Source organism: Vespula pensylvanica, chromosome 1 (assembly GCF_014466175.1).
Source record: "Vespula pensylvanica isolate Volc-1 chromosome 1, ASM1446617v1, whole genome shotgun sequence".
Lineage (NCBI taxonomy): Eukaryota > Metazoa > Arthropoda > Insecta > Hymenoptera > Vespidae > Vespula > Vespula pensylvanica.
The window spans coordinates 900,569-922,694 of record NC_057685.1 but is presented as its reverse complement, the minus strand read 5'-3'; the positions used below and the strand labels follow the sequence as shown (position 1 = coordinate 922,694).

Genomic DNA, 22,126 nt, shown 5'->3' with positions numbered 1-22,126 from the left:
GGATATAAAGAAGAGGAGGAGGAGGAGGAGGAGGAGGAGGGATAAGGTGGATGAGAACGGATCGTAACGACGCGTCATAATCGCGTACCGACGATAAAAAGCTCTACTCGAGCTGTCCCACCTATGTACATACGTTACTTACGTAGGTTGCCCGTTGAGAAGTGCGTTCCTTTCATTACAAAGTCCAGACACGTTTTCGCGACCTTGCAAAATAACGATCGGTTTAACGGTCTCTCTCTCTCTCTCTCTCTCTCTCTCTATCTCTCTCTATCTCTTTTTCTCTTTTTCTCAACGCGAAGCTCCTTTTCCTCGTAAAGGAAAGCAGAACTGGGACGCGCCTCTTTTTAACCTCCACGGACAAGAGAAAATCGAGTTTTGCCTTGTGACGGGGACTCTTTCACCCCTCCCCCTCCCTTCTACTCTCTCTCACTCTCTCTCACTCTTTCTCACGAGTTCCGCCGACGTGTAAATCCTCTCGCTATATATCTCTAACTATCTATTTATCTATCTCTTTTTCTTCTTTCTATCTTCCCCCTCTCTCTTTCTCTTTCTCTCGCTCTTTCTCTCTCACGATTACGCTGAATTCTCTTTTTCTGTCTGTCTATCTCTCTCTCTTTCTCTCTCTCTCTCTCTCTCTCTCTCTCTCTCTCTCTCTCTCTCTCTCTCTCTCTCTCTCTCTCTCTCTCTCTCTCTCTCTCTCTCTCGAAAACGACTAGATGAATTAGAACGTACCTGACACTTTTACGAGCGGCCCAAGACAAGACGAAGTGCCGGCAAAGTCGTTAGAAATCTGAGGAAGAATATTCTACGAACTACTCTCGAGAGCTCTCGCGAAGAAGAAAAAGGAAGAGAAGAGCAAGGGGGAGAAAAAAAAAGTCAGACGAGAGCGGGGATGAAAAAAAAAGAAATAGAAAGAGAAAAAAAGGGAAGAAAGAAAGAAAGAAAGAATACTTTGAGAGATTCTTTCGAAGTTGCGCACAGCGAAATGGTTTTTCTTTCCTTTGGATGTTATATCAACTCTCGAAAGGCAAACGTATCCTCCTCCTTCTCCTCCTCCTCCTCCTCCTCCTACTCCTCTCGCTTACTTTATACGTGTAAATGGTAGATAAGAGTACGCCGAAGATAATTACGAATTTTTAACGTGATTAAAAGTTGAAAATAATTCGACGATTCCGTGTTACGAACTGTTTTTAAAATCCAATTAATTATTAAAATCTAACAACAACGACAATAATAATAATAATAATAATAATAATAATAATAATAATAATAATAATATTCGAGAGACGTTTAATTCGTTAACTAATTATAAACGTTAGATATTTCGAAGATGAGAACGAAGACGAAGATGAGAAATTCCGCAATGCGGAAACGTTTCCCCGTTAGACGACACCGTTCTTGTTCCGTTCCGTCGAAAGCTTACGTTCTTCTTAACCGCAGAGCACCCGTAGACGGATACATCGGTCGATGTCAAAGCGGTTAACGAGATGTCCGTCCAATAAACGTGCTTCACGAGATCATCGAAGAGGAAGAGAGAAGGAGGAAGAGGTTGTCAATGATCCACGAGATCCAACCGCATTCCTTTCCTCGATCACCACCCGAGGGGGATCATCGACTCTGGTCTACGTATCGTTCGAACGATCCCACGCGTACGACCAGTTCAGAGCGCTAATGGCTGCTTCTGCATTCGTAACGAGCGTCTCCTCCTCTCTTCTATGGTACGAGATACTCCGATCGAGATTTAATTATTTATTCGATCGCTGCTCAAACGACGATCATCGGCCGAACGCGTTCGACAAACGTACGCTCGTGGTTTACGAATGAGAGATAGATATACAGAGAAAGGGAGGTAAAAGAGGGGAGGAGGCCTTCGTTTATCCTTCCTTTCGTGCGAGAGCGTTAATTCTTCTCAATATTTACCCTCGCGTTTTTCCCCCCTTCCAATTCCACGAGGGCGGAGAAAATATTTACTCGCCAATTAATTTTTTAATCGTTCGAAAATCGTAACTATCACCCACGTAGCATACGACGCTTTATACGATATTATCCATTTAAACGTCCAGCGCTTACTTTCGTTAAACGTTCTTGAAAAAATTACTCCCGAGCAAATATACACGAAGGGGATATGACATTTATTGAGATCTTTATGAAAATCGTAGAACCAGAGAGAGAGAGAGAGGGGGGGGAGGGGGAGAGGGGAGAGAAAGTTGAGTTTACGTCGAAAGGAGTTTACGAGCGACGCTGCTACTCTTCCATTTCCGCGCGATGTAAAAGCGATTCGAAACGGCGGGAAAGGCTTCGCGTTCAATTTCCGCGCGACGTTTCAATTTCTGACAAGTGCGAAGTCTAGCTCTAAGCGTTGGATACAAACTTATTCCCCTAGTAGTAACATCCAACGCGATTCGTTTCAACTATTCCGACGCGCATAGATCGAAGGAATATTTCCTCTTGGAATGAAATAAAAAAGAACAGTGTATAAATGGCGTAAATTCGATTCCTTTTTTTTTTCTCCTTTCCCGAACACGAAACACAACGAACGGAATAATGAAAAACATCGAACCGAGTGGTCGGTAGTAAGTAACCTAAGTGGCAAACTGTTGCACGACTGTCTCGTTCTTCGGTGAGGGACCAAGAGGAAGATAGCCTCGAGTAGACGAGAAGGAGGATCGAGAGGGAGAAGCTACCAGGAGAAATACAGTGAACCATCCTCGGTGCGGTAACGACGGGCATTATATTCAAACAACCTCATACTCCTTCTCCTCCTCCTCCTCCTTCTGCTTCGTGATACTTAACTTAGCTCGCCTCGATGTACGGCCATGGATCTCTTCCTCGCGAACGGGAGTAGAATCGAGTGAAAATAAGAGAGAACGCGGAGTACGGTACAAAACAGGACCGTATCTTTTCAATTCCAAGAGAATGAAATATTTTTCTACTTGGAATATATGGAAATAGAAAAATTCCTATCGCGATATGTAACTCTTAAATTTGCTAGCCCATTTCCGGTTTAAATAAAATTCCATCGTCAAATACGTTTTTGAAAGAAAATTAAAATATGCGTTTTATCGTACATACCTACGTAAGATACGTATTTACCTTACGTACGTAAGAGATTCGTATAGAAAATTCAAAATGGCCAACTGACTGCGACTCAAAGTTATGCACGTACGTAAGAATATACGATATCATAAAATGTTATAACGTAAGCGAAAGAATAAGGATAGAGATATTTGCTCACGTCAATCGATGTGAAATCCGAGAAGGATGAATACTTCGCACGTTTTCCTATCGTTGCCGCGATGATAGGAATAAAAGAGAAAGAGAAAGAGAGAAAGACAGAAGGACGAAGATGAAGAGGGAAAAGGAGAGATTGAAACTGTGGGAATTGCAGCTTCTCGCTTTCCGGAGAACGTAAAGGCGCTTAATTGGTTTCTACTATGGCGGCTACTAACCGTATTCGATCGTTTTCTCTCTAAAAATTCTTTCCTCGGATCCTTCCTACCTGTTACGATCTTCTAACGGTATAAAATAAATTAATTAGATTTAACAAATTTGTATGAATGGACATTAATGATGATCCGATAAACGTATCTATAGATAATTGGTCGAGAATGTTAATTTGAAATATTGTATCTATAAATGAAACAGAAATTACATTAGTTACATATATATAGAGAAAGAGAGAGAGAGAGAGAGAGAGAGAGAGAGACTAATTACTTCCTATTACACTCTAATTACGTTATCGCACAAATTCGATATAACGAACTTTCCGTTCTCGTCGATAAATCGAAAGATTGACGCAATATGAACGTAGGTAGAAACTAGTTTCGAACATGAGTGCATTGAAATTGCAACATCTTGGTCCAGGATTGGTTAAGGTTGGAAGGGCCGATGGTGTTGGGTCACTGGGTCGAAGACGAAGATCGTCGCTACGTACTACGTACCTTACGTCTTGACGCACACAAGCCAGTTGATATCGATCGCGGTATGCCGGCCAACTAAGTATATACGCGTATAGCTAGCTGGTGCACCTGCGCGCGCGCGTGCGAACGAGCGAACGAGCGAGTTAGCGAGCTAGCAACGAACGAACCAACGAAAGAACGAAAGAACGAACGAACGAACGAACGAACGAACGAACGAACGAAGAAACGTTCGGTGCAGTTGCACCGTAAAAGAGAATCGTAAATCATGTAGGCGCCACTCATTCACCTCTGCATCGTCGTCGCTTCGTCGTCGGGGCTCAAGACTTTCAAGTTATTGTCGGTTATTTCTGTCGGATAAAAATTGCCACGAAACTTTTCTCTTGACCATTGAATCGAACATCGAAATCATTAATAAATCTGTCCCTTACTCTCGCCTCAAGCCTTTTTACATCCGTAAGACTTTTAATCCGTAAGAAAGAAAGAGGAAAGAAAAGAAAAAGGAAAGAAACGGAAATAGAAATGAGAAGGAAGATAGAAAGAAGGTAAGTTAAACGCGCGACTAACGAGATAATAATACGAAGAAAAAGTGTAATTATTATGATTTATTGGCTGATCAATTAGCTACTATTTACTTATACACACACATACATACACACCACTCACATCGATTTATTTGATATTTTATCGATTGAATAGACCCTTGTCACAGATAGCTCCTTGTTTATTCTCCATAATCCTTTCATCGACGATTACAAAACCCAATCGATCATGAATTCAAGCAAGGAGTCTCGAATATAGAAGACGGAAACTCTTGTTATCGAATCGTCGGACTACTACTACTACTACTACTACTACTACTACTACTACTACTACTACTCTATTACTACTACTACTACTGTTATACCAGGAGGAACGGTAAACTGGATAGCGTGTCCCGAGAGATGTAACGTCGCGAGCCCGGTAAACTCTCAGCGAGCGCTGGTAAACCACGCGACAAGCGTGCTCGTCTATTCATAGTCGTATTGTGTGTGGATGCTTACGTACGCGTGATAGACGTGAAAAGGGGAGGGAGATATATATCGAGATGCTGGACCAATGCTCGATACACGTGTCCTTCTAGAATTAATCGATGGAATTAGCTGCCGACATAATTCTCTACAGTACCAAACGTATAATTTAATCTCCTCGAAATTCTCTCTGTAACAATTATGTCCTTTAACGAAAAATGAGTCGTTAAAAATAATCCGTAATAGTATTTTGTCGAGAAATAAAATTAGAAAAAGTGGAAAGACCACGCGACGGAAAGAAAGACATGGAGAGAGAGAGAGAGAAAGAGAGAGAGAGAGAGAGAGAGAGAGAAAGATAGAGACGAAGAAAGAGAGAAAGACAGACAGAGAGAGAGAGAGACACACACACACACAGAGAGAGAGAGAGAGAGAGAGAGAGAGAGAGAGAGAGAGAGAGAGAGAGAGAGAGAGAGTACGTAAGAGGCAAGGACACGTTAAGTTACTCCAATGACACGGAAGACAAAACGGGTACTCCCGTTTGACAAAGCCTTCTATTACCCACATAATCCTTCCCAACGATGTATTTGTTGTCGTTACGTCGAGCGCGCGAGGGTACCGCTTGAAAACGCTTTAAAGGATTTACTAGACCGGAATGCAGCGAGAATGAAAGGGCTTTTCTTCGAGGAAACTCAACGTGGATTCGATACGCTAGCTTTCTGCCGTTGTTGCTCTTTTGTACGGCCCATCGACTACACTCTCTCTCTTTCTCTCTCTCTCTCTCTCTCTCATTCTCTCATTCTCTTTCTCTATTGTTGTTATACACATGCCCTTCTAGAGATTACATAACTTTAATTAATTTCATCATTTTCCCTTTGTTTGTAGTTCCGCTAAAAGAGAACGTTTCTCGAGTTAAAACGTAGAAGAAAATTCGATTGATAAACGACCCGTTGTGTTTCAAGGATACTTAGGATATACAAAGAAGCACTTATCGTTGAAGAAACAAACAGACGTCGAAAAGATTTCTGCCTAGATAATGTTGGCCGACGAAACGAGGTCTCGTAGCTGATGGAACGCAGACGACGACGACGACGACGACGAAAAAGACGAAATATTGGAAACGTTCTTTCTAACGCGCACCAACTAATTCTTATTACTGATTTAACGTTCGAACGTAGATGAATGAAAAATAATTTAAGGATCTGTCAAATCTATATTTCAAAATCTTGATATTAAACTTATATCGCAACAATGAAATTATTTAGAGGAGCGTAGAAACAATTATAGTAACGCAAAGTTTTTGTTGACGTTCTCGCTTTCTCTCTCTCTCTCTCTCTCTCTCTCTCTCTCTCTCTCTCTCTCTCTCTCTCTCTCTCTCTCTTTCTCGTCGACGACTAGAACGATCAAACTGTTCTCTCAGCTTTTGATTATATCGATAACCGAAAGAAAAGATAAACAGTGCTTGGTAGATGCCGCGCGCTAATCTGTCGAGTGTTTGTAACGTAACGTACTATTGATATAAGAGCATCGTGGCAAGCACGTTTTATGTGATAGTTGACGTAAAAAGACGACGGAGAAAGAAAGAAAGAGAGAGAGAGATAGATAGATAGATAGATAGATAGATAGATAGATAGATAGATAGATAGATAGATAGAGAAATCAAATAAAAGAAAAGAAAAAGAGAAAAACGAATGAAATTTGATTTTCAAGTAAAGAAACGACTCAAAGACAAGAAGCGAAAGAATTATACTTAAAAACTGAGATATCTCTTTATCGTTTTCGTTAACGTAGATGCATATACTTAATCAGAACACTCGAAATGTATATAGAGATGTATCTCGACCGAATTTTAACGTGCAAGTACACGCATTGCATCCATGTTTCGAGTGCAAACGCTAACGAAGCACAAAGGAGAAAGGGAAATGGAGGAATAGATACACAGAGAGAGAGAGAGAGAGAGAGAGAGAGGGAGAGAGAGAGGGAGAGAGAGAGAGAAATACACACATCGGCCACATCGTATCCCCTACAAAATAGGATACGTGTATTTCCCACTATCTCGTTCTATTATGCAAAGTCATGCACGCATTTCCGCGTCGTATTCGTCCAATCGAATTTCACAAAACAGAGAATTAGCGATAGGTAAACCAAAGATAAATCAAAAGTCATAAACGCATTAATCGTACTTCGATAGATCGATGAAAACTTCGTTGAAGATCGTTGATAAAAGAAACGAAAGACGTTGGATCGAAATAGAGACCGCTAGTAACGTTTCGTTAACGTTGCAACGCGAAGAGGATGGGGATAGAGAAGGAAAGAGATGAAGATACAGATAAAGAGAGTAAGAGGGAGAGAGAGAGAGAGAGAGAGAAAGAGAGAAAGAGAGGATGAGACGAGAAACGCAGACCTAGTTTTCATATTCATCGAGCTTTAACGAGGCCCTTCTCTCGGAGCTAAGTCACTGTGCTCGCGTAAGCTCTCTCGTTTACATACTTTAGACACCAGTAAAATCTACGCTCTCTCTCTTTCTCTTTCTCTTTCTCTCTCTCTCTCTCTCTCTCTCTCTCTTTTCCTCTTTCACTTTTTCTCCGCTTTCTCGTTCTCTCTTTTTCTGTCGTAGTGAATCGGTAATCCTCGTATCGTTCTCGACGAGTTTTACGATGGAATCACGAGGGAAGTCATAAATGAATACTGAGAGAAAGAGAAATTAATTCTTGGATCAAAAACGCGTCGTCTCAGCGATTTCTAGGGAACGTCGGTGCACGTAAATTATTCGCCGCTCTATTAAAAGTAAACGAAATTAACGCGATCCATATCGCGCATCCTTTCTTTCTCTTTTATTTTTTCATCTATATTTTTCTTCTGTCAAAAAAAAATCATCGACTGGATAGGATCAAAACGGATACTGTTTTATGAATATTTAATAGACCTTGAACGCATTTGTTTCTCTTTTCCTTTACTACCTTTTTTCTTCGAAATACAAATAGACCAAGAGAGAATGACAGAAAAAGAGAGTTGTTAATCGGATAACGACTAAAAGAAATTCGATCGAATGGTTGTTAAATTTGCAGAGAATAACCCGTTCGCAATGGACATTCCCCTATTTCCGATCCGATTACTTCGGACTTTATTTCTACGTTCGATTTATTATCGATTTACGGTAATTAAATTTAATTCGACAAATTATATAGATACGTCAGGACCTATCACAGAATTTAATGATTCTTCCAACTGTTATCGTTCTCAGGAATCCGTACGAACGTCCTTCCTTCCTTCCTTATATACATACATACATACATACATACATATATACATACATGCATACATGCATACATGCATACGTACATACATACATAAAAGAGAAAAAAGGGAAAATGAGAGAACGAGACGTTTCGAACGCTCAAGTATCCCGAAAAGCGAGTCGGTTAAACGTTATACGAGAGCCGTATAAACCGCACCGCACATCGTATAAAGCATATAAACCTGTAGCAAGAGAAGATAGAGGAAGCAGAGGAATAGAGAGAGAGAGAGAGAGAGAGAGAGATACTAGGAGAACGTTAGCGTACGACGTATACGGCAGCGTGATATAGTTACTTGCATAGTTACAGCCGAGTATTATTATTGCCGGTGCAGGTAATTGCTTCTACGTTCCGTGTATGGTCTCGCAGGAGTGTAGAGAGAAGCACGTGTGCGAAGGTCGAAGATGCCGCATCGTGTCGTTACTTCGCGCCCGTGCACACTTGCACCGCACTTGCCCACCACTTGTCGTGCACTTGCCACGATATCCTCTCTTCCTCCCTCTCTCTCACTCTCACTCACACTCACTCTCTCTCTCTCTCTCTCTCTCTCTCTCTCTCTCTCTCTCTCTCTCTTTTCTCTCTATCTTTCTCGCTCGTTAATGATCTTCGTACAGCATCCGAACCTTTCATACTCGTTCTCTTTGCGATTTTTCAATCATTCTTTCTCTTTCTTTCTTTCTTCCTTTTCTTTTCGTTTTTTACGAGAAGAAATTAAATCTTATAGAACGATAACTTATTAAACAAAAAAAAAAAAAAAAAAAAAAAGAAAAAGAAGACTTACGTGCGTTATATCAAAGATTTCTTACGTACGATCCCAATCGCACGAGCGAGAAACTTACCTGTAACAAAAAGATATCAAATTTATTAGTAAAAGACCAAACGAAAAAAGAAGGAAAAGAAAAGGTTTCGCGAGATCGAAGGAAGGGGGAAAAGAAATCTATCGAAATTTTTATCGCAGCCGACTCGGTCTTTTTTTTCTTTCCCCCTTTTTTCTTTTTCTTTTCCCTCGATTTCTTCCGAGCGATCTTTCGGCGCAAGGTAATCCGATTTCGCGCTTTTGTTTCGGAGCTTTTGAAGCTCGTCAAGGGCAGAAACACGACGGATCGGCCGAGCGTGCGCTATGCCCGGGCTGTTAGAGGCCGTCCGAGGTATGAAGGGATATTCCGGTAAACAACAATGGCAAAGCGCGTCTCGACGCTCCACCCGTAGTAATCGACGCTAGAATATTCATGAATATCAAGTCGTGCGCGTAGAACGAATAAAGAGAAAAATGAAACGAGAAAAAAAAGAGACAGAGACAGAGAGCGAGAGAGAGAGAGAGAGAGAGAGAGAGAGAGAGAAAGAGAGGAAAGAGAACGAAATCCGACAAAAGATGTCAACCATTGTTGTTCTCGTTTGCAAATGCATTTTGTCTGTCTATCTCTCTCTTCATCTCTTTTTCTCTCTCTCTTTCTCTCTCTCTCTCTCTCTCTCTCTGCAAAGAGAGAACACGATTGGCTCGAAGCATTCGGAATATTTTCTACCTTTTCATTTATTTCGACTTTCTCTCTCTCTCTCTCTCTCTCTCTCTCTCTCTCTCTCTCTCTCTCTCTATCTATCTCTCTTTTTCTCTTTACTTCGGCTTCATTGAAAAATATGTTTTTAATATTAAAATCTTCTGGAGAATTTTACAAAAACTATTTTGATCGTTGCGAAACGTAAACTAGGATGCAGAAAAGGATACGAGTTCGTTGACAGAGAATAGTAGGAATTGTTTTTTTGAATTAATAACAATCCGTGGGAATATTCAAGAAGAACGCTTGATGTATCGTTTATTTTGTAGGTAGATATATATATATATATATATATATAGGAGTGTATGACGTTTAAATATCGATAGAACGAAATAGTTTTCATTTCGGTGAATCGTAGAAAATAAAAAAGAGAATATATGTATACATACATATATATATATATATATACATATATTCTCTTTTTCATCAAAAAAATTAAAGAAAAAAGATGTTTCACGTAAAAGCCATGATAAAGAACGGCAACGATGATAAATCTTAAAAAGGACTAAGTTAATTAAAGTATATTCTCTCTCTCGAATGCACCGAGCGCCGAGGTTCGCTCCGATGCATCCCGTGGATGCGGAATCGTAAGTAAAAGTTGAAAATAGAAGAAGAAGAAGAAGAACAAGAACAAGAAGAGGAAGAAGAAAAATAAGAAGAAGTGGAAATCTACTACGGTGGTACGAAGAGTATAGAAAGACTCGAGAAAAGGCGCGGCTCACGGATTATAACGTTTCCGAGAAAGAGACTTGCTCGGCCGCTACGACGTACTACGGACTGCGATTTACTCTACGAGACTCGAAATTGTTTCGCGGTAATACGTGTTCGAACATCCTTGCAAATGTTTACCGAGCATAATGAACGATTGCATCGATGTCTGAAAGGTCCGAGTGCTAAGAGAAACGTCGAGTTATTCGCTAAAGAGTTCCTACGTTTTTTCTTCTCTTCTTCTTTTTTTTTTTTTCTTTCTCTTTCTTTTTCCTTTTCTCTCTTTTTTCTTTCTTTCTTTCAACGGAGATACACGCGTACGTTTCTTGGAAAACAAATTTTTCAAATTACAGAAATTACGAGAAAATCGAATATTAGCCTTTAAAGTCGCTTTACCGTAAAATGAAATTTTACGGAAAAATAAAAGGATTCGGAATGAAAATGTTATGTATAACGATTTAACACGAACGTTCAAGTTCGATCTTCACAGTCGAGGGAAAACTTTTCTTTTGGGTAAAAATGAAGTACTTTAAAATCTCGCTTAGGAATCGAGCTTTCCTAACAATGGCGGATGCGCAGACGGAGGAAGAAGAGAATTTGCAAAAGCGAAGAGGAAGTAGAAGAAAAACAACGACGGAGAGCTCTCATCCTCGTCGTCGTGGTAGTCGTAGTAGTCGTAGTCGTCGTCGTCGTCGTCTTCTTCATGCTTGCATTATGGGACGTCTTAAAGTAGTTTGCAAGCAAGCTCGAAAGGAGCGTCTTCATCGAATCGAGGAAAAGCGCAAAGTCGAAGAGGGAGAGAGAGAGAGAGAGAGAGAGAACTTTGAGAAGGAGGAAAGGAGATTAATTAGATCACGATGATAAGACTGGACCGTAACGGGTTATAAGATACAACTAGAATTTCCTTGTCTAAGGAGTCTCAACGTTTTGAGAAGCATTTGTGTCCGGGTAACCGTAATTTGCAAAAGCGACCGAATTACAGTCGAAGCTATTATCGTTGCTCTCGCTGTATCTTTCCAGCTTTCTTTTTCCTTTTCTATTTCTTTTTTCTCTACCTCGTTTAAGAAAGAATTCTCAAAGTATTTCTTTCTCTTGTCACGCGGCAGGTTGAACGATTATTAAAATTCTTTCTCATTTAATACCTGATCGAACGTATCTTATTAGATCGCGTGTTTCTCTTTCCTCGAGGACATTAAAAATAAGATCGATAATACGTTGGCCCGTATATTTGATCTCCGTCTATACACACGTGAAAGAAGGAGATGGAGCGAGAAAGAAAGAATAAGAAGAGAGAAAAAGAGAGAGAGAATCGACGTAACAATTACCGAGGAAGCACGACGATCGCGTTCGTGACAACGACCTGTCAGCATCGAGCGGTGTCATGCGAAGCCGAAGAAACGAGCCACGACACGTAGCTGTCGTGCGAGAGATTCGAATGGCTTAAAGGCTCGTAGCGGCACATATGTACATACGTTCGTATGCATGTGTATAACTGAAAAGCACGTCGAAACACAGTCACGGGACAGAGAGAGAGAGAGAGAGAGAGAGAGAGAGAGAGCACGAAGCGACGACACACACGTGCTCGTATCGCGTAAACGTGAATACACTTATCCTCACACGTACATGATACATACAATACACATACACATATACACACACTCACACACATTTAGCAGAATCGCGACGCATGGAGAAACATTCCAACGGCAGTTTACACATAGACACAATGTGAGATTCGCACGCACGTTTCCGTTCTCTCGCACGACCGAGATAGTACATTACATCGGGAACACAGAGAATTATCAACGCGAGCTTCGAACATCTTATAGCGCTGAACGAGATTTCGAAGGTGTTTTCCGATATCGATCTTGATCGCTCGATTCGCTTCGATCGAATACGCGTCGACGATCGGATCGATTCGCGAAATTATTCAAGAGGTTTAATGGACGTATTAATTAAACGGAAATAGCATTGTACCGATTATGAATTCTATTTGTATACAACGCACGCACGGGGCTGCGCAAACTCTCAGAGAAAATTTTCATGTACTACGAAGCTATGGGAAAAACAATGTAGTATTAATGCTCGAGTACGATTTTTCGAGAGAACAAAAAAAAAAAAAAAGAAAAAAGAGAAAAAACAGAAAAAAAAAACGAAAAAGAAACAAAAAAAAAGCAACAACAACAAATGTTACGTTTAATTCTACCATACGTAATCGATCGAACGCGTAGAAAATTCTATAAAATTTCGTCATTGTTGAAAGTGAATCTAGCAAGTCGTAGTTGACAAAAAGTTTCATCCTCTCTATCGATTGATTTATTTCTTTATCTATTTTCGAATCTATAAGAAACGAAAACGATAACGTCGGAGTATGCATAGAGAGAAAAAGAGAAAGATAGAGACAGAAAGAAAAGAGAGGAGAAATTGAATGCGGGCACCCGTTGGCAATGTTTTCGCATAAATCGCCAGTTCCTCAAGGCTTGAGATGTTAGCGCGAGATGGCACGCGAGGAGAAAGCGAAAGCGAACACGCGGAGACCTCGAGAAGGAAGGAAGGCACACGTAACAGTTGCGCGAGGTCGTAGAAGGCTACACATTCGTCGGGAATGAGAAAGATAGATAGAGAACAAGAGAGAAGGAGAGAAGGAGAGAGAGAGAGAGTGAAGAGACTTACTAGTCGGACACGTGTGGGCTGAGACGATACGATAATGACTCGTGCGTCGTTGTAACGCCTCTCGCGTGTCTATGATCGTAAATATGAAATCGCTTTCGACTCGTAGAAAAAAAAAAACGAAAGAAGAAAAAGACAGGCAGACAAACAAACAAATAAACAAACAAATCAAACAAAAAAGAACGAAAGAAAAGGGGAAGAAGATCGATGAAAAAAAGGGAAAAAGAAAAAAGAGAAGAAAAGAAAAGAAAAGGTAAGGGGTCGAAGAGGTAAACTTTGATTTTGCTAGGATTACCAGTAGTGGTCGGAGAGTAGTAGCCGGTGCTACTCTACCACCAACATTCGCTTTACTTTACCAGTTCACTCGTTCCACCTTCGAAGAGATTCGACCTTCCAAGCTCAAGCTCGCTTTCCGAGCTTCCACGCTGAAATCCTGCGATATTGTACCAGCCGCTTATCGCCTTCCTCTTCCTTCTCTCTCTCTCTCTCTCTCTCTCTCTCTCTCTCTCTCTCTTCTCATTTCATCTCTTTTCGTCTCGCTACGAACGGCATCAACGACGGCAGAGAGCGGTAGGAACAGATTTCTCTCTTCCCTCGTCCCACCGTCAACCACAGCATTTTGTTCGAGTCTGGCGGATTATTGCGGTCACGGAAACTCGAGAGAACCGGTACACCTTCCTTTCTCTCTCTCTCTCTCTCTCTCTCTCTCTCTCTCTCTCTCTCTCTCTCTCTCTCTCTCTCTTTCTATATATATATATATATATGTTTCTTTCTCTCTTTATCTTTCTCTCCTTCTTCGCTCGTTGTAATCTCCTTTTATCTTACGCCGTGCGTTGCACTTTGGAGTTCGTTGTATCGCGTCGTCATGGTCGATGCACCCTGCGAGATGAACGCGTTAATCCGAACAACTTTTCTGCTTCTTCTCCGAGTCTCGTACAAATGTTCAAAGCGATCGTTAAGACTTTTCTTCTTCTTCTTCTTCTTCTTCTTGCTTTCGAAAGTATGTCGTCCTACATCGTTTTCTTTTCCGTCAAATGTATCTTATTCCCATCGTTTTTATCGTTAAATCAATGAGTCGAAGATCTTCGCACTTCTTTATATAACGCAAATGTTTTGAAAAAAAATAAAATTTGTGATATTTTCTATTTAAAACTTTTCCAATGACGATTACAATAATAATTTCATTTACATATTTCTACATAAGTCGAAGCTCTTTCATTGATTAGCTTAGTCGGATATAGTCATTCATTGAAGAAAACTCGAAAGGACGAATTTCACGTTCCAAAGGATGTTCCTTAACTCTTCGTCAACTCTCTCTCTCTCTCTCTCTCTCTCTCTCTCTCTCCCCCTCTCTCCTCTTCTCTCATTTAATAATTACACTCTATTCGACCTCGTTTTCTCCGATGCAAATTCAGCGGAAAGCACGCGAAACTCCGTGCTGGATTTATTAAAGTTCCTTCTCTCGGTCTGAGATATACCTACACGGGACTCGCTTTATACCTCTTTCCTTCTCTTCCTTCCAGGAGAGTTCGAGGAACGACTTTTGAAGCACCCGACGGACCTTTCATGCGGAAAGTCTGCGAGACCTTAATGGACCTTAGTGAGTGGCCCCGACGACGACGACGACGACGACGACGACGACGACGACGACGACTACGCCATATACTTCGATAAACCGTTATTCCAGGATCAAATTACCCGAAGCTTAATTCCCGTTCTCATCGAAAACAAATGCGTATGCAATTTCGATCGTTCAGAATCGTAAAAAAAGAAAAAACCAAATGTCGTGGAAATTAACGGGTATTTTTCTTCTTTCCTTTTCTTTCTTTTGTCGTAACATTTTGATGATTCAATTTATTCGTAAAGAAAATCAACCAACAAAGCCGAGAGAGAGAGAGAGAGAGAAAGAGAAAGAGAGGGAGAGGGAGAGAGTTCAGATTGAATTCGATTTGATCGATGCTCTCTAACTTTGTACCCGCGAACGCCGCGCTACCAAAGAAGCTTTCAACAAGCCGCGCTTTCCTAATTTATCGCTCTCGATGATTTTCCAGTCGGCAGTAGTAGTGACCGTGTTATAGTCAAACATGTTACCCAGCCTCAACTTTGCATCTCAAAAGCTGTAATCAGATTTAATTCCGCAATTAGTCGGTTAAGCGCGTAAATTGCGAGAGGGGAATCGAATTTTGATTATAAATCCATTGCTAGGTAGTGGCGGACGTTTAAATAGATTACGCTGTTACTCTAATAATTAATGCGTTCGTTAATGCGCCGGACGTAGCTCTAACGATCGAGAACCGATAAGAAAAATAAAATCTACGATACGGATACGAAACTAACACAACGCGATTCTACGTGGAAGAAAACGGATTCTTTAAAGAGAACGAATTATCATTAGAAAATTTTCTTACGAGATTGAACTAAGCCACTGTCTATTTACGCGTGCGTGCATACGTGCGTGAACGTATACGTCTCTAGTGGTAAATATCGTATATCGACAAAAATATTAAAATTTCTCTCGAATCGATTTGACGCGATAGTTAAATTCGAATCGATTAAAGGGCAATGATAAATACGTAATCGAGAGAACGAACGGAAACGAAGGAGGTTGGATAGAAAGGAATTAGAGCGCGATCACGTTCCACTCCCGCTTCGAAAGTCGGAAACAATTCGTACTTCGCGTTGTTCCCAGAATAGAGACGACGTTAAATCCGAAATAGGTTTCCGCGAAGGAGTCGTCGCTCGGTCGACATATTCCTCGCGCTGTCGGATTTATTTTGGAACGACGGCTATTCGTGACGTCGAAGAGAAGGTGGAGGAAATGGAGGAGACGTCGTGGACTTTGTAGAGAGTGGAAAGGAGTCTTCGCCGTCTCTCTCTCTCTCTCTCTCTCTCTCTCTCTCTCTCTCTCTCTCTTCTCTTTCGCATAGCTCTCACGTTATTAGACACGTGACATACTAACGCCCGAGCAAGCATGCGTTTCTCGCATACGTAATTGCATCGTGTGCGGATAACGCATCGACCGCTTCCCCCTTCCTAATTTTGATCCTTCGAAGCCACAAGAAAATCGTATTTCGATTCGTTCGCAACGATTTAAAAACGTAACAACTCGTAAAACTCGTAAAACGATATTGATCGTCCAGAGAAACGAATGAAGATCCTTCGTGAATTTCGAGCGAACCGAAGATTCGCAAACCGCATCTTTTAATTCCTAATTCGCGAATAATTTGAAGAAAGACAAATCGTTCCCGAACACAATTAGGTACGTTTCACGTCGAGTTAGTCAGAGGTAGAAGAGTGGTGCGAGAGGAAGGGGCTCGGGAGGAGGACGACGAAGTTCGTCGTAGACGAAACGGATCGTCATGCGGCGTAGGCATTATCGGCGAAGACCGAGAAGCCTGAGTTACGCCGCTTAATGCGGATGCAAATATTTGTCTTTCACGATGCACCTAGAGGATCCTTCGAATACTTCGAAATATATCCCGCCGTAGTCGCGTATAATTTCTCGAGAAAATATATTCTATTCCCATCGGTTTATCTATATGTACGCACATGCATAAGCACGTATACACAAGGACGCATACACGTATACAACATATTTTCTTACAATTGAAATTCTCTCTCCTTTTTTTATTTTTTCATTCCGTTCGACATCAAACGTTACGAATGATATTTCTAGAAAAAAGAAAAAAGAGAAAAGAAAAAAAAAAAAACAGGGGAAAAAGAAAAAAAGATCGATAACATTACACGTGTATTTTACAATGACACAAAGCTCGGCATGATTATAGGGTGCTTTTAAAGAGACGTAGAAGAACGGGCGTGTAAATAAATTGAAATAAGAGAATAAGGGCTCGTTTATTCGACTACGAGCTTTACGACGTACTAATTAGCGTTCCCGACAGGTAAATACCTAACTGTAGATTTAAAGGCGAACCTCGTTGATCTGATCCGTGAGTAATGAACTCTTGCGCATGCGAGCCAAACGGAGAATGAAAGAGAAAAAGAAGACCGAAACCGGAAATTAGTATACATCGATAAAATTAACGGTATCGAATAGTGAAATCTTTAATTCTACGACACACAACGACGAAACTAACGATTATGAATACCAATAATCAATTAATTCTTATTCGAAAATCGAAGCTACGCTGATGGAAATATTAAAGTACGTACTTGAATATATATTATCAAGTAAAGCTTACATATTATCCGTAATTCGTTCTTCGATCGATCGTTGAAAGATGATCTCGGAAGTAATTGTCTACAGTTATACAGATCGTTTATGAGAGACGATAAGAGAAAGTCGGTTTTCAAGAAACGAGGTAAAGATCAGCGTAACGACGTACTTTACGCCGAACCAATAAAGCGAACCGATCAAAAGTTGGCGGGTCTCGAGAGATTGTATGAACGAGAAAGAAGAAAAATCAGGGATGGAGGATAAAAGAATGAAAGAATGAAAGAATGAAAGAATGAGAGAGAGAGAGAGAAAAGGAAAATCAAAGAGTAAAACGCTTTTCGGTTATTTCCGAGTTTATCGAACGAATCAAAGATGTCGGAAAAGAACGCATTTCGAAAAGCTCGAAATCGATGATAACAAGGAATGAAGTTTTTCATACTTTATGTGTGTGTGTGTGTGTGTGTGTGTGTGTGTGTGTCAAGAGAAAAAAGAAAAACAAAAATCGATTGATCGAGTCCTCGAATAGAAATACGATACATTATAAATAATGAACTTCTCTTAATTATCTATTCTCTCTCTCGGCGAACGGAAACAAGTGGATATTCTCGTCGTTTTAAACGTCGAATTCCAAAAATTTTCCACGATTGTATTCTGGTACTTCCTTTCCTACTTATTTTCTTTCCCTTTCGATATTCGCCGTTGCATTCGTTGCAGGAAGAATCCGGAAGATTTATTTTGTCGCGATTTTATCGCGAGGTAAAACGTCACGCAAAAGAAATCCCCTCTCCTCCTCGTCCTCCCTCTTTCTCCTTCTCCTTCTCCTACTCTTCTTCTTCTTCTTTTAATCCGAGTAGAATCACTTCACTTTTATAAACAGTTCGAGCCACGGAAATCGTTGAAAGAGTCCAATTAAATCTTTTCAAGTTAAACAAAAAGAACCATTCAAACCCTTAATGACCGATAAATCGATTTTCACGATCGCACGATGGCGCTTTTCGAAGCTTATATATATATATATATATATGTATATATATATATATATATATATACACACACACACACATATATATATATACACATATATAGGCTACTGCTTACTTTTATAGCATTGGTGAGCTGCAAACGAATCGAAGAGGGCGAGAAAGAAAAAGAGACGAGAGGGAAGAAGGGAGGAAACGGGAGAAACAGAGACAGAGACAGAGACAGAGACAGAGAGAGAGAGAGAGAGAGAGAGAGGAAAGAGTACGAATTAATCTCCCTATTAGCAGTCGCTCGTCTCAATTGCCCTCCTCCTCGACCTGATTTTCCCTCTCCATATATCTCCTACGAGCACGTCTGACCGGAAGTCGAACGATTTATCTCGACTCGAACTCGATCGAACTGATTCATCCGAACTAGAGACGAGAACTTATCGATAAGAAAACTAATGGAAGGAAAAAAGACGGAACGGCTTTCGATTATTTCTTCGGAATAGAATAAAGAGAAGATAAAAAGTTGAATCCATTTAAATAAGTAGTACGTTCGATAACGTTTTAAAGCGATTTGAAATTGATATACCATTTGACCATATTTACGATGTCTCCCTTTTCATCGGCAACGATTCTCGAGTATCGATCAACGTCGATTTCGCTCTTTGACACAGTTTCCCTCTCTCTCTCTCTCTCTCTCTCTCTCTCTCTCTCTCTCTCTCTCTCTCTCTCTCTCTCTCTCTCTCTTTGGCTTTAATTCCTCCTCTCGAGCGATAAGAGGAAGGCAGCGACGTGTAACGCGATATGCGTGCGTATAAATCGCGTCACGTCGATACGTGACGCCAACGAGGAATCGACTCCCCTCGATGGATATTTCTCTGCTTCATCGCCGTTCGAAACTTCAAAGATAATTCTCGTGACATCAACCGATAAAATATCGTTACAAAAGAACGTGTAACATTACGTAAAACGTTTCTATTGCGATTCTCACGATCGTCGATATTATTTTTTTAATCATCCCTCTACGAAATAATGTCGCGTAGGAAAACAAATAATGAAAACGTTTCAAATCGTATTTCCACGGAAAATACTTTTTGCAATGATGCGTTTCGACGTATCAATCGTGACTAGTATCATGTATTTCTCCTTTTACGTGCCAAGAATTCGAAGCTATCGTATTCGTCGAACGCAGCATATCGTCTGACTCTCTCTCTGTCTCTCTCTCTCTCTGTCTCTCTTCTTTCTCCCTCTTTGAACGTTTCGAATACTTCGATATATTCAGATATATATATATTTACATATTTCTGTAAAGGGAAAAAAAAACAAAAAAAAAAAAAAGAAAAAAAAAGAAATAATCAAAACAGATTAACAACAAAAAAAAACACAACACAAAAAAAAGAAAAAAAAAGGAAGAAAAGAATTGCGTAAAACAACGCGAGCTATTCATTCCGTTCGTTCAAGCGGATAAAATTATTTGCCCCGTTATTTCGATGTTCGATACACAATGCAAGCGTAACTCCGCTACCTACGTTATAACATTAAAATAAATCAGGAATTAAAATACCGATGTGTAAATGTAATTAATTTTAGATGTAACACGTTAATTAAATATCGATTTTAATACGCGTTAATATTTAATTTATATTTTTCACAATCGATGTAATTATATTTAATATCGATTTTACAGAAAATGTATTAAGCCTTCTTATAAGGCTTATCATTACATCATCCTTTTGTTTTCGTTCGTTCGACTCTCTCTCTCTCTCTCTCTCTCTCTTTCTCTCTCTCGCACTATATTTCTCTCTTTTTATTCCAAACTTGCATTCGTCTTTGTTCACGGCGATTTTCTTGCAGCCATCCTACCTCGTTGTCGTCATCGTCGTCTTTTATTGTTGTTGCAGTCTAGCTGTTCGTAGATGAAAACGACGGACGAGGAGTAGAAAGAGACGGAGGAGGAAGAGGAGACGGAGAAGAAGAAGGAGAAGGAGAAGGAGAAGGGAAGAAGGAGGACGTACAGTAAGTAAGTTTCTGACGGGAAATCGATGCCTAAGCGCCACCGTAGCCACCGGCTGCTATGCTAGATTGTGTAAGACGGTTACAACATGCCGCGCGTTATAACGTCGCTGGATGCATCTATTTCCTTTTAAGTGCACCGAAGAGGACGGGGCTAACGTAAGAAGACGTAAGAACGAGTTGTTGTTATTGTTCCGAAGAACATTATCTTTGAAATTTTTCGAAGAAAGCCCTTTACAAATTTTTCTCCCGGTATATCGTAACGATAACATAAATAAAACATTTTCAAACGAGTAAAAATTCTAATCTACTAGAAATCTATAGTGGCATAGCTTGCTACACATATTATTTATAATACAATCAATATATTAATATAAAAAATATTTTCTTAATACGCACGCGATTCGCGTTGGATAATAATAATAATAATAATAATAATAATAATAATAATAATAATAATAATAGTAAAACAACAATAACATAATAATAATATTAATAATAATAATAATAATAATGATCATTCTAATTTACAAACAATGCTACCCCATGATCGCCCATAATAAAGGCTCCTTCGTTATTTTGGCGAAAATAAAATAACTCTACATTTCAATTACAGGAATCACGGGAGACTCGTAAAGCGATAAAAATGCGAAACCAACGAGAGAATCGGCCGGCTATAAAGTTGCAATTACATGCTCGCGCTCGCGCCCACTGAAAATCGCATTTAAAATCGTTGTACACCAACGTCGAACACATTTCTTCTTTTCGTCCGTCCGTTCGTTTGTTTGTTTTATGGTGTGTCTGTGTGTGTGTGTATATATATATATATATATATATATATAATATTTTATATATATATGTATGAATGTACGTGCGCTTTAAATTTCTCTCGCGTGCGGACATTTTAACGCGTGCTACGCCTACCGTTAAACTCTTAATTATCTTTTTCGATTTTACAAACGTTGAAGAAGTTTCTTTTCGTCGTAATTAACAAAAAAGGAAAAAAAAAAAAAAAGAATAAAATAATATTCATACACAAATCTGTTCTATATTATACCGTTTTCATACGTATACCCGCGATCGATAAGATTGTACACACGTGGAATGCATGAAATAAGAGAACAAAAAAGAAAAGAAAGAGGAAGAAAAAAAAAAGGAGAAAAAATATCGAGAGAAACAGAGACAGAGAAAGAAAAGTATGAAAAGTCGCTTACATCAGAGGAACGTTAACGCGCTCGTAAAACGCGGAAATGATTTACGAGCGACCGCGTTGCTCCGTATTAAAGCGTTCTGCTCGTCCAACTTCTCTTCGAGTAAGAAGACTCACTCGTTCGTCGTTAACGAAGACGAGCGCCCGGAAGATGAGTTTCTTCGATGAATCGACGACTTCGTAACTCTTCCTTCTTTTTCCTCTTTTCTTTTTTTCTTTCTTTATTTCTTTCTTTCTCTCTCTCTCTCTCTCTTTTTATTATTTTTTTAATTCTTTACGCTTAAACTAAGAGAATATCGCGAAAGCTATTCAATCGTTTAAAACTGAATCAATTCAAATTCATTTCCGCTTTTCCAAAACTAATAAAGATTAATTATTAAAATTATTAATAAATTTCGACGAAACGTTTTACGCATTCTTTCTCCTCTTCTCTTCCCTTCTTATTTCTTCCTTATTCTCTCTCTCTCTCTCTTTTTCCTTTTTTCAATATACATTTTTACACGTAGAAAAAGTTTCCATTCGAAGGAAGAAAACTATAATACAATTTTTCGTTCCTATCAAGAAACTCGAGTAAGCAACGCAACGAGAAAGTTTAGCGACATTACGAGCG

General features: G+C 39.8%; 1 protein-coding gene across 6 annotated transcripts in view; it reads right to left on the bottom strand.

Annotated features, from left to right (window-relative positions):
- Positions 1 to 22,126, bottom strand: part of LOC122630451 (mucin-5AC) — a 186,260-nt gene that overhangs the window by 72,991 nt on the left and 91,143 nt on the right. Inside the window, exon 3 of one of the 6 annotated variants that reach the window (XM_043814974.1) lies at positions 9,002 to 9,059. The exons of the other annotated variants lie outside the window; for them this stretch is intronic. The gene's annotated coding sequence lies outside the window, so the exon portion shown is untranslated. The remainder of the gene's footprint in view (positions 1 to 9,001; positions 9,060 to 22,126) is intronic. 6 annotated transcript variants of the gene reach the window in all.